The sequence below is a fragment of the Mytilus californianus genome, unplaced genomic scaffold (genome assembly GCF_021869535.1).
Source record: "Mytilus californianus isolate M0D057914Y unplaced genomic scaffold, xbMytCali1.0.p SCAF_5, whole genome shotgun sequence".
NCBI classification, from domain to species: Eukaryota; Metazoa; Mollusca; class Bivalvia; order Mytilida; family Mytilidae; genus Mytilus; species Mytilus californianus.
The window spans coordinates 36,388,513-36,402,162 of record NW_026262701.1 but is presented as its reverse complement, the minus strand read 5'-3'; the positions used below and the strand labels follow the sequence as shown (position 1 = coordinate 36,402,162).

Sequence of the window (13,650 nt, the reverse complement as noted above, 5' to 3'; positions counted from 1 at the left end):
AGGAGTGGACATGTAAAAAGTCTATGCATTAATCATATATAGAAGAAGTCTACGAATATCTTTTATTTTCCGATAAACTGTCAAATGGGCTCACAAAGAGCATATTACATGACAAACTAAATATATACTGGGACATAATATAATATTGACTATCAGTGATCATCAGTGAACTATTGAATTTCCCAGATATAATTTATATCAAATATAGGTATTACTATAGACATATATGCAAGTATATATATGTGTGTGTGTGCGTGCGTGTGTGTGGTTTATTCATGTTCAAACTGTTTTTTATGTATAGCCGGGTTTATTTGTTGTTTTCTAAGATAATGTCATGTTGTTTTGTAACACTATGATTTACTTGGATTTCTGTACTATATATGTTTGATGGAAGACACATCTAGGGCCGCTTCCCTTTTGAGTCAATGTACAGCCTCTAATCAAGTTGAACTCTATAATGTTTTATCTCTTTAACGTACGTGCCATGCTCATATACACATGTATATATATATATATCTTTTACTTGACCCGTTATACGCATGCAGCTGATATTTTTTAAATATATGTAAGAGAAAAATTAGTCCTGGTAAAATGTGTCCGGGCGGACACATATTACTAGTATAAAAAGTCCATGTTTTCAGAATTTACTAGTTTTTTTAGTCCGATGTCAGTAATTTATGTCCTCAGACTTATCTTCCTAGAAATTCATGTCCATTTCATTAATATTCCTAGGTAAAAACGTCCATATGTCCTTTATTTTAATAGGAAGATTTGTAAGGAAAGAAATCATTAACATGTAAACATTGGAATTTTTAATTGTTATGTTTTAATCATTTGTTTAACAGTTGTGCATTGATCTTTAGTAAAATATATGTCCCCAGACTAATTTTCCTAGGAATTCATGTCCGTTTCATTAATATTCCTAGGTAAAACGCCCATGTCTTTTATTAGTAGGAAAGTAAGTGACAGACATATTTTACTAGCTTAGTATGGACTTATTTTCCTAGGAAAATTTATTCTGGGACTTACATTCCTAGGAAAATTATGGTCATGGACTTGATAACCAGGAAAAAAGTCCAGGGAACAAATTTTACTACCGTACTGAATTTACTGTTAAAATATATAAAACCATTGTGTATACGTCATACTCTTGTAATCTTCAAACATATAATTTGTTTGTAAAAACTTTTATTTTTAAATATGATCAGATTAAATGGGGGTGCACCAGCATGACAACACTATGAGCGGGGCTTGTAAAAAGTCTATCCATCAACTATATGCAGATCTATTAAGGGGCCCGATCCCCTGGCCCAACTATATCCGGCTCTGAATACAAGGAAATGAGGAGTTTTCGGAGTTTTTTTACGCTTAATAGGAAGATTTGCACGCATGGACAAGGCGTGGTTGAAAGGGGACGGTATGAACATGTTGCTCTCTGAAAGTTTTTGGAGTGGTTATTTAAGTTGTTGGTTTGCAGTTTCATTGCTGTTTACCCCAATTCTCTTTATATTCATATGACATCGCTTTTTTTATTTATTTAATGACGGTATAGTTAGGAGTCGGTATTTGATCGACCCATCACAAAACTTGCGTTAGAGTGAATGATTTTTTTCATTGACTATTTTTTTAGTTCAGATATGAAGATATTAAAAGAAATTATTACAGATCTGAAAATGGCTGTTAAGTTCACAATTGCTCAGAAAAAACTTTTTTGTTGCTCAAATAATGTATCTATTCTCACCAAACATGGATGGAAAGGGACAAGGTGTAACCCTCCATTTCCAAAAGTTCGTTTTTTTAAGTATATTTCTCTTATTATTGACTTCGGGCCCTCCCTTGTGGACAATATTTTTCTTGAGCCCCTTCGCCTTTTTCATTTTTTTTTTATCCACCACCGTTTCAAATCTGCATGATTATAACAAGCATGGGAACCATATAAACTCTAAATATCAACAGGCGAAACTATAAAACAGATACTATCAAAGATCTGCCATCAAAGATCTGCCATCAATACCACGTTTTTCAAATGACAGAACCCTGAAAACAATATGTGATGGGGACCGAACCCTTAAAACAATATGTGATGGGGAAAGAACCCTTAAAACAATATGTGATGGGGAAAGAACCCTTAAATCAATATGTGATGGGGAAAACCAACCAAAAAGGATGTTCCTGACACTATAATTACCAATTGTAAAACTTCCGTTATAAATATTTAAAAATATTAGATGTGTAATATTGCACATGTAATGATATTGCTGTAATAAACAAACCATTAAATGTAGGTACCAGTATACACCAATATCCGAAATACATGGATTATAACCGATAAATTTGACCCATTCACATGTCTCTCACAGACTTATCAAACTTTTGTCGACGAGAGTATACGTGGTAAAGATTGTTACAAAAACGTGCTGCCCGCATGTCAAGCCAATGAGTGGAGTAGTTATTGTCTGTAAGTACCCAAGTTTTGAGCATCCCCGGTAAAGGTGATCAAGAAATGGCACACCTCACGCAGCAGAGGTACGATTCAAGATGTGTGTTAGAAATGTATTAATCTGTTTAGCTCGTATTAGTTAACGTTTGACATGAATATTTTCAACATATTCATACGAGTTTTATATTTAAAGATATTTTTACACGGTACCAAGATCTTCTAACTCAAAATACAAAGTTGGGCTTATCTTGTTTTCAAAAAAGAGAGGCGAACGATACCAAAGGGACATTCAAACTCATAAGTCTAAATTAAACTGACAACGCCATGGCAAAAAAACGAGAAAAAAACAGTATACAAAACATAACATAGAAAACTAAAGAATGAGCAACACGAACCCAGCAAAAACCCGGGGGTGATCTCAGGTGCTCCGGGAGAGAAAGCAGATCCTGCTCCACATGTTTTTAAGTTACATCTTCAAACAAAAACACAATATGATAATCATTGAAACTTCAGATCAATGAACCTCCTTCCATATACCTCTCATATGCACTCTGCTTTTGAACGTATACATCACATGAGTTCACACCTAGTCAATTCAATTGCTCTTTGTTTGTTGTACTTGCGCTATTTAGTTTTTCAGTGTCTGGTGTCTCTATCGCAAATGGTGTGTGTTTCAATTTCAAACTTTCATTTTTAGCTCACCTAGCCCACTGGGCCAAGTGAGCTTTTCTCATCACTTGGCGTCCGTCGTCCGTTATCCGTTAACTTTTACAAAAATCTTCTCCTCTAAAACTACTCGGCCAAATTTAACCAAACTTGGCCACAATCATTAGGGTATCTTGTTTAAAAAATGTGTCCGATGACCCCGCCCGCTAATCAACATGGCCGACATGGCTAAAATAGAACATAGGGGTAAAATGCAGTTTTTGGCTTATATCTCTGAAACTAAAGCATTTAGAGAAAATCTGACATAGATAAAAATGTTCATCAGGTTTAGATCTATCTGCCTTGAAATTTTCAGACGAATCAGACAACCCGTTGTTGGGATGCTGCCCCTAAATTGGTAATTTTAAGGAAATTTTGCAGTTTTTGGTTATTATCTCAAATATTATTATAGATAGAGATAAACTGTATACAGCAATAATGTTCAGCAAAGTACGCTCTACAAATAAGTCAATATGACCAAAATTGTCAATTGACCCCTTAAGGAGTTATTGCCCTTTATAGTCAATTTTTCGTAAATTTTTGTAATCTTTTATAAAAATCTTCTCCACTTAATCTACTGGGCCAAATAGAATTAAACTTAACCACAATTTTCAATAGAGTATCTTGATTGAACAATGTATCCGATGATCCTGTCATCCAACCAACATGGCCGCCATGGCTAAAATAAAACATAGGGGTCTACTATAGAAGTCTAAGGGAAAATTGTAAAAAAAACAATTTCAAATGGTCACAACTTGAAAACTAATTTAAATAATTATAAGGGGTCTTCAGTAACTATTGTAAGACTACAATAGGATGACCTGCCTTTAATTTAACTACTAGGCCAAATTAAACCAAACTTGGCCTCAATCATTATTAGGATATCTAATACTATTAATTATGAATTTAACCTTATTTTACATGATTTCCAAAACAACAGTACATACAGGAAAGCGACACAGGCACTTGGGAGCCTCTAGTTTGGTCACGTTACACGGTTTAAGACCGATTTTACACTCGACATACATGTACTACACACGTTTTACTAGTATCATCCCGAATTGTTTGACGATTTTTTTGTATTTCAACCCACGAAAGACATGTTTTCTCGTATTAAAATCTTAAAGACTCCAAAATAGTCGTTGTCTTATGTGTGTTTTCTTATTTGCACAAAAGAGATTGTATGATTATCAGTTATTACTGTAGTGGGTTTAGCAGGTAAATCAAATTAAACATCAGCCGCTATGTTAAATGCGAAGTCTTTTTATGAAGCAATAAATAATTACTTTGAATTTCAAGGTGTTACATACAAAAATGTAGATGTCAGTTGAAAAATAAATCAAACCATTGTCAATAGGGTATACATCTCTTGCTTGATAAATTAATCAACAGTAAGCATTTTGTAATATAGAGTCCGGAGTAAAGTCATGCATAAACCACAAAATCCCATATCTAAGCCTTTATAAATCTTATTTCATCTCAATTATTGATTTATTACCAAATAAATACGATAATGCAGTCATTCCATGTTTGGCAAACATATCGCATACCTCGCTCATTTACAAAATAGGGTGTGACGCATCTTCGCTAGCCAAGGGTTACGATCCAGTCCCCTCCTTTCCACCCTTGGCAGATTAAGCCAACATTTTGTAATAACAATGTTGCGCCATCTATCGGTTGATAACAGTCACGCCCATTCCGAATGCATTATTCTTTTCTTGACCAATGGTATAGCACTTGAACTCTCGTCAGTGTGGAGGTGTAAAAACGGTAGCGTCTAGCGTTTACAAACTTCGCGAAACAGGAACCGAAAATATACGTTGACATTCCAACATTTGCGCAAGAAACATATTTAAGAACTTCTATTAGTTGATTAAGAACATTTAAATTGTCACTAAATATCGTCCTATATTTTTTGGGGTAAAGATTTGTTGCACAATCAGCACGTGGCAATTGTTTATCGAACATTTACGCGTGATCATGTTAAAGGTCCTTTTTGATTGGATGCAGCCAGTTACGACTGCAACCAATGGAAAGCATTACCTCGTGGATCCGAAATTCTCTCTTAATCCGCCAAGGGTGGAGAGGAGGGGACTGGATCGTAACCCTTGGCTAGCTAAGATGGGTGTGACGATGCCTGTGGGAAAATAAAACCCTGTAGTAGAAGTAAAAACGACAAAACCATGATCAAAAGAAAAAGACACAAAAATACTCAAGGACTCCGGAGCCAATAATGTGGAGACTGCCGCCAAACGTTAATAAAATGCTTCGCTGAGCGCAGCTGGAAACGACAGCAAAGGTCCAACCCTGAACAGTTGGGGCAAAAATGGACACAATATTCGCGCTTGATACATATCTGAATTTGGATTGTAAATAAATATTTGACACATAATAGGTTTCTGACACCGAATAACTGTAACACTATGCTGTTGCGAAATTGACCCCCCCCCCCCCCCCTTTCCGAAAAAAAATTATCCCCCCTTTTTTTTTGCTTTAGTGAAATACACTATGCTGTTGCGTATTGACCCCCCCCAAAAAAAAAATTTAAAAAAATTACCCCCCCCCCCCCCTTTTTTTTGCAAAAAGAAATAATATTTGAAGAAATTTTATTTTTAATTTCTGAAATCTGAAATGAAAAAAAAAATGCCCCCACAATTTCTTTTTTAATCCCCCCCTTTCCCCCCTAAATTTTTTTTCTCACCTCCCTTATGATTCAACACCCCCAAACTAACTCAATCCCAGCCTTCCCTTTGTGATATGGAACCTTGTAGTACAATTTCATAAAGATCCATACACTTACACACAAGTTATTGTCCTGAAACTAGAAAAATGCTTGTTTTTTGCCCCTTTTTTGCCCCTAATTCCTAAAATGTTTGAGGCAATTACCCCCACAATCCATCCCAGCCTTCCCTTTGTGATATGGTACCTTGCAGTACAATTTCAGAGAGATCCATACACTTGAACACAAGTTATTGTCTGGAAACTAGAAAAATGCTTATTTTTGGCCCCTTTTTGGCCCCTTATTCCTAAACGTTTTGGGCAATTACCCTCAAACTAAATTCCAGCTTTCCCTTTGTGATATGGAACCTTGTAGTACAATTTTAGAAAGATCCATACACTTACACACAAGTTATTGTCATGAAACTAGAAAAATGCTTGTTTTTTGTCCCTTTTTTGTCCCCCAATTCCTAAAATTTTGAGGCAATTACCCCCAAAATCAATCCCAGCATTCCCTTTGTGATATGAAACCTTGTGGTACAATGTCAGAGAGATCCATAAACTAACACACAAGTTATTGTCTGGAAGTTTCAAAAGTGCTTATTTTTGGCCCCCAATTCCTAACTGTTGGTACCATAACCCACAAAATCAATCCCCACCTTCCTTCTGTGTTATTGTTACTATATATATATAAAAATATTAATTTTCGCGAACCATTTAGGTCACGGAAATTCCATTTTTTGCCATCAGTAAGGAGAGTTGTACAAATAATGTGAATACACAAAACCCCGATCCAATTCATCTTTTGCTAAAAATATTTATCATTTTCTGTTTTATATCTCCTAACATCATTCCATTTTTCTCTAATTTCGATTAAAATATGCCAAAACCTGCAGTAAAAATAGATGTATGCCCCAAATAAACATTCCCCGATTGGTTGAACTACTATGGCGTCGATGTAAAGCAACGAAAGCCTCGATGTAAAGCAACGCAAGCCTCGATGTAAAGCACACGCTTCCCAAGAGTAAGGAGAGTTGTACAAATAATGTGAATTCACAGACCCCCGATCCAATTTATCTTTTGCTAAAAGTGTTCATTATTTTCTGTTCTGTATCTACCAACAACATTCCATTTTTCTATAATCCCGATTTAAACATGTCGAAACCTGCAGTAAAAATAGATGTATGCCCCAAGTAAACATTCCCCGATTGGTTGAAAAGCTGTGGCCTCGATCTAAAGCAACGCAAGCACACGCAAAAATTTCCGTTGAAATGTTGAACTTCGACCCCGAGCCGATTCACATAGAGATTTTCTTGCGCTCAAATGTAATTCTAAGTGAAGTATACTGGTAAAGTAAAATTATGTTCTTTTACAGAAATATTTACACATTTTATCATTAATGTATTGTCATGCTTCTGCATATTTACGCTGAGCTTTAGTTAAATATAATTCTATACAAATTTTGTTACGTCAAGCATTAAGAGTAAGAATATATTTCGCGCCAAAACAAGAAAATAATCTGTGTCACCAAATAAGTTTATCAGCATCTTTCTGAAATTTTCCAACAGAAAATAGCGTTAATTATAGAGAAATTTTGGTGAGTATTACTTATTAATGTTAAGGTTCTCCAGAGGTGGTTCTCTACACCTTCTTGGCGGTCAATTTAATCCCATTTATCCCCGATGGCGATGACACCCAGTCGATTTGTGTCACGAGTGAAAATCTTATCTTTTTGATGAAACAACTTCTTCATTAACTGTACATGCAATATTTTTGTAGTTTTTGATAACCGTGCACATTCCCATTGCATGTCCGCAAGATAAATGGGTTATGCATTTGTGAATTGTGTAAGTACAGTAATATTGTGTGATAAAAATTTGTGACGGTCAGTGCGTGATCACGTGACATTATTATTTGTAAACAAACGGGCTCCCCATGTAACACGTGTCGGAACTATCCATACAAGGTGCAATCAATCTTTTATTTCACTATTTGATGATATTTCTGTGTCTGTTTGTAGGTTTTGCAGATCAAATCATCGACAGATGTCATAGTGTAGTTTCATAGGTAAAAAAGTACCACGATTGTTCCTGTTCAGTAGTTGTGAATTTTTTTTTATAGAATTAGAAGGTAATTCTACATAAGTCATTATTTGAATTAAATCTGAAAAAAAATGACTCAACTCTCTGTGTAATTTTTCCCCAATTTTTGAAACATGCATAATTTAAAGAGCATTTGCTTCCCTTGAACCCCCCCCCCCCCCCTTACAAATTGCCCAAAATTCATACTCATAGTCCGAGATTACTCTGGTGTCCAACATCTGTTTTTGGGATTCCGGCATTTTAACTCGTTTATTTTCAAATTGAACACACTCGGCCATTCAGCTTATTTGCATCATAATTGAACGAGGTGTTAGATTATGTTTTCCTATTGAATAAGGGTAATTTTCATAAATCAGCTCTCATACATATAATGCATTGTAAATTACTTTTCCTGTTGGTCATGTCACAATCTTTTAAAGTTAAAGTAAAAATGCCAATATTGATGTGTCAAAGTGAAAACTGTCCAAATATGAGAAAATAGCGGGTGGCAGGTCGATTAAACTTACTTTAATGAAGAGAAAAATGAACTAATTGAGGCTCGATTTATATAGATTATGTTTTCCTATGGAATATGGGTCATTTGCATAAATCAGTTCCCATAATGTTGGTCATGTGACATTCTTATAAAGTGAAAGTTAAAATGAGGGTGGTAATGGGGGTACCTTCATGACGAATAACGGTAAACAATCCTGCCAAATGACTATAACGGTAATTTTTGGTGCATGACGATAAAATACTTTCTTCAAGACGATAAAAAAATAGACAGATTTTGACGAATTACGTTAATTTTTCCCCAAAAATAACGGTAACGATAATTATTTGAGACCTCTGACGAATCACGGTAAAATGTTAACCAATTTGATGCTAACGGTAACCGAAAATGACTGTTTGACGCCTGACGGTAAAGGGCATTCATACCCTCTAAAATGCCAGTATTGATAGGTCAATGTGAAAACTGTCCAAATATGAGAAGATAACGGGTGGCAGGTTGATCAAACTTACTTAAATGAAGAGAAAAATAAATAAATTGAGGCTTGATTTATATGAATCCAGTTGCCTCCACTTCGGACAGGCAAATATCATCTATCTGATATGGGACCAGCTGAAGTCCCACTGCCCTAGCTGGTGTCGCAAAACAGTCGTTGGAGGTTAGAGTAATCTCCGACTACCAAACTCATTTCCAATAACAAAAATGCCCTAATCTTAAATTGAAAGCATTGGAAAAGTAAACTGTAAACTATAATTTTGACAATGACCACAATTTGTTTTAGTTCAATGTACATTTGTACATGTAATAATATGCGGGATAATACATGAACTTAATACTGCTTCAAGGTTACACAGGTTTGTCAATGTAAAAATAAAATAATTTTGTTTGCTAACTTGGGGAGCTACCATTTGATTTTTAGGGGGGGGGGGGTCTAGGATGAAATTTGAAAAAAAGGCAGGATGAGACAATATGAAAAAAAAGGCAGGATGAGACAATATGAAAAAAAAAGGCAGGATGACAATTTATGTAAACAAGTTGAGATAAACTAATAGAAAAAAAGGCAGGACAAAAAAGAGTGAAAAATAAAAAGGCAGGACAGATTACATCGAACTAAAAAAAAAATGCGGGAAACAAATTTTTCATCCTAGCCCCCCCCCTTTTTCCCCTATAAAAATGGAAAGGAAGCTCCCTTATAGTGTTTCCTTCAGATGGTGTTGGCCTGGAATGGTACCCTACAGTTTTCATATGTCTGTTCATGAGAAATATTATGGTATGCCTTTGTCCATCTGTCTGCCCTGATCTGTCTGTTTCTAGCATGTTGTTCACTAACTCAGTAATATTTTCACCAATTTGCATGAAACTCTGGTGAATTGATTATATCTACTGACGTGAGCTCCCTTTTAGATTTTTAGGAATTTTATAATATACATTTCCAAAATGTGAGGTTTTATTCATTAAAAAAGGGGGATATTCATGTTAACGCCCATTAACTCTAAAAATGCTTTGTTCACCAACTCTTCAACGCTTTCATCAATTTGCATGAAACTGTTGTGAATTGATTATTTTATAAATTTTAGGTTTCCCGTTTCAGAGTTATATGGGATTGTATTTATGTATTGATGTGAGCTCCCTTTAGATTGTTTTGGAATTTTAGAATTTACATTATCCAGTTACAATGTAAGGGGTTTTATTCATTCAAAAAGGGGGATTTCCATGTTTTCGGACATTAACTCGAAAATGCTTTAAGCAGTTGTTGTTTGTCATGAAACTTTGGTTAATTGTTTATATATATCTATTGATGCAAGCTCCCTTTCAATTTAATAAATTGTGGGATTTTATTCGTAAAAAAGGATGGCTTTCCCAGTTTGCAGATTAAATTCAAAAGTTTGTACATGCACTTCTCTGGCATGTTTCAGTAAATGTGTAAATTATAACTGACATAACTAACTTTGACAATGACCACATATTTTTAAGTTCAATGTACATGAAATATACAAGGTAATGCATGTAGACTCGATACTGCTGCAAGGTTATACAGGGTTGTCAATGAAAAAAAAAAATTGTTTGCCAACTTTAGTGTTTCTTTCAGAAGGTTTTGGTGTGGTATGACACCCTGTCATTTTTATACGCCTGTTTACGGAACGTACTATGGTATACCGTTGTCCGTCGTCAACATGTCGGACATTAACTCAAAACAGCTTTAACCAATTTGCAGAAAACTTTGGTGAATTGTTTATATCTATTGACATGAGCTCCCTTTCGTTTTTTATAAATTTTAGATTTTACGTTTCTGAGTTATGGGGTTTTATTCATTAAAAAAAGGGGGATTTTCCAGTTTTCAGACAATAAAAGCTTTCACCAACTTGCAAGAAATTGTGGTGAATTGTTTATATCTATTGACATGAGTTCCCTTTCGATTTTTATATATTTTACATTTTACATTTCTGAGTTGCAGGGTTTTATTCATGAAAAAAGGGGGGATTTTCCAGTTTCGGACAAAAATCAAAAATGCTTTCAGCAGTTTGTATGAAACTTTGGTGAATTGTTTATATCTATTGATGCAAGCTCCCTTTACAGTTTCATAAATTTCTAATATGACTGGGAATTAATTGAACTTTATTTGTTTATAGTCTGACGACAGATTTACTAAGTATTGCGCAACAGCACAGTGTATTGCACAACAGCAAGAAATCTTTAATTTCATCACGTTCTAATGAAGTAACAAGCTTATTTTGCCGAAAGTTAGAATGATTTGATCTACAATTGAGTAACAAGTACCAGAAGTAATAAAAAAATTGTCTTTATGAAAATAACATGCAACCAACTTTAAAATCAATGCTTTAACCTCCTAAAGAAAATAAATTGTTTACATCTTTGAATTTCTTTACTTTCAAATGAAAAATTGCTGTTTCATCGACTTGGTAAATGTTGAATATTGCCGATGACGAAAGCGACTGAAAGCGAGTATCGTAAACAACAGGGTGACTAGATTTCGGATTTTGAAGGTCGGTCAGTGCGAAGTGGCGACCGGGGAAAGCGACTTTGTCGCCCCAGTAGCATGGTAACGTGAGCCCTGCACAATGCTTATTACTTTAAAACACAGTCCTGTAATATTTTTTATTCTACTTTGAATACTGCCTGCATATTTCAGCAACTATTCTTACAAAACAATCCTCTATTTATCCTAGGTGTTGCACTCAGTATTGTTGATTATATTTATATGTATATGGGTCATTTTCAAAAAATGTCGAATTTTGAAATTGCAAAATTGATTTAAAGTTACTTATTCAAACAACCCTCGTCATAAGTAAATCAAAACAAACAGTACTTATAGAACAACATATAAAAAGATGCAATCTTGATAATGTCATACAAGAATATTTTGAAACATTTTTTGATAGGTGGTGCAATATTTTGTCTCTCCTGTTACCATGTTCAAAAGAAATTTCGGGTTATTTAGAAAAGGTTTCGATAAAATTTTAAGCTTGTTTTTCGTAGCCAATAAGATAGTTTTCAAGAGTAAAAACTTCTATATATATTTATTCTGTGAAATAATTGATTGTTTGCCAATTTTCCATGTTGTACTGAAAAATGCCTCTAAAAATTGGTTTTCAAAGGTTATAAAAATAACCACCAGTAATGCAAGTCTAAGATAGCAATTTATAATGTTCATTATTTTTTATCTCTTTCAAATAAACCCAACATCAAGTAAATCCCTCACATGTTGGTTTACTTTTGTCTTTATTTTATTGGTAACAGGAACGTACGTTCATGATATATCACTATACTAAGTTCTTTCCAGTTGCCCTTTTTGTCTATCCTGTTACCCTTTTTGTCTATCCTGTTACCGTTAGCAGTATTGCACCTGCAAATGCTAAATTGTAAAGATTAAGACATTATAATCTTGAGATGAGTTCAAACAACGAAATATTTCATTATGTGTTCGACTATATGTTATTATAAACTTTTTAAAGACGTTTCTGTCTACTATTGTCTATCCTGTTACTTTAACCATAGCAACCATAGTAACAGGATAGACATAACAGGATAGACAAATTTCTTCATTTTTGAATGCTGTTGTGAAATAACTACTCCCTTTGATGAAGTGATAATGTTTTTCTGTTGTGGTTTTGGTTTACAACATGTTATTGCACCTTTTACAAGTATAATATTGGTGTAATTAATCAATATGTTGGTAACAGCATAGACATGACAAAAAAGTACCCACTATTTTTTTTCACTAAATGTCTTGAAATTTCTTTTCTCTACACTGTTATGCAAGAAACGTGCTGTGTTAAATGTTTAGTTTACTTTGCGGTTTTGAAATCAACACTGACTAGTTCAATATTCACAAAGAGAACAATTTAACGGCTGATTTAATTAGCGGTAACAGGATGGACACGAACTTCATGTACGCTGATTGAATTTAGTTTGTAGAAAAAATGTTACATATAGTAATAAAGAAGCTACAATTTTTCGTTAGAGTTATTATCAACGTTCTAAAAAAGTCCTTTTTGCAGATATCAAGGCGATCAGAAAATAGGAAAAAAATCATTTGAAATGTGTTACTCTGACACTGTACGTACATGAATTACGCAAAAATCGGACTTAAATATATTTTAATCTTATCAAAATAGATCTAAATCGAGTATGTTATTAATGTCCTGACTCATACATCCTACAAACTTTCATTTAAACACTTACAACTGCAATTTCCACGAGGAATACAAATTTTAGCATGGGTGTACTGAAAATTCGACATTTTTTGAAAATGACCCATATGTAGTAAAGTGAATGCAACCCCCTTTTTGAAGGTAAGTAACAGTTAACAAACTTTATCACTTATCAGTAGTTAAGAATGGTTTAAAAAAAGATCTAATAGATGTTACATGCATTATGCCTTCCTCTCAAAAAGTTTGCATGTGTTTTAAAGTGGTTATTTAGCAATGTAATTTTTTCCCTCAGTATTAACATTAATTTGGAAGTAAGTTAAAGGATTTCAGTTAACCAAAATTATTTCACGCCTAATTTATATAAACAAATCCCACGTCGATATATAACGTACAACAATCAAACATCAACCCACGCCAAACTGGATGTAATTGAAAGACATCTAGAGGTCAATATACAGTCTCGAACAAAAGACAAAATGAGGAAAAATATAGCGAATTTTTGAGAATTATTATTGCATGTAT

At 34.2% G+C, this 13,650-nt stretch overlaps 1 protein-coding gene across 1 annotated transcript in view; it reads right to left on the bottom strand.

Annotated features, from left to right (window-relative positions):
• LOC127701643 (heat shock 70 kDa protein 12A-like) overlaps positions 1-13,650 on the bottom strand; it is a 66,724-nt gene that overhangs the window by 36,824 nt on the left and 16,250 nt on the right. The gene's annotated exons all lie outside the window — the stretch shown is intronic.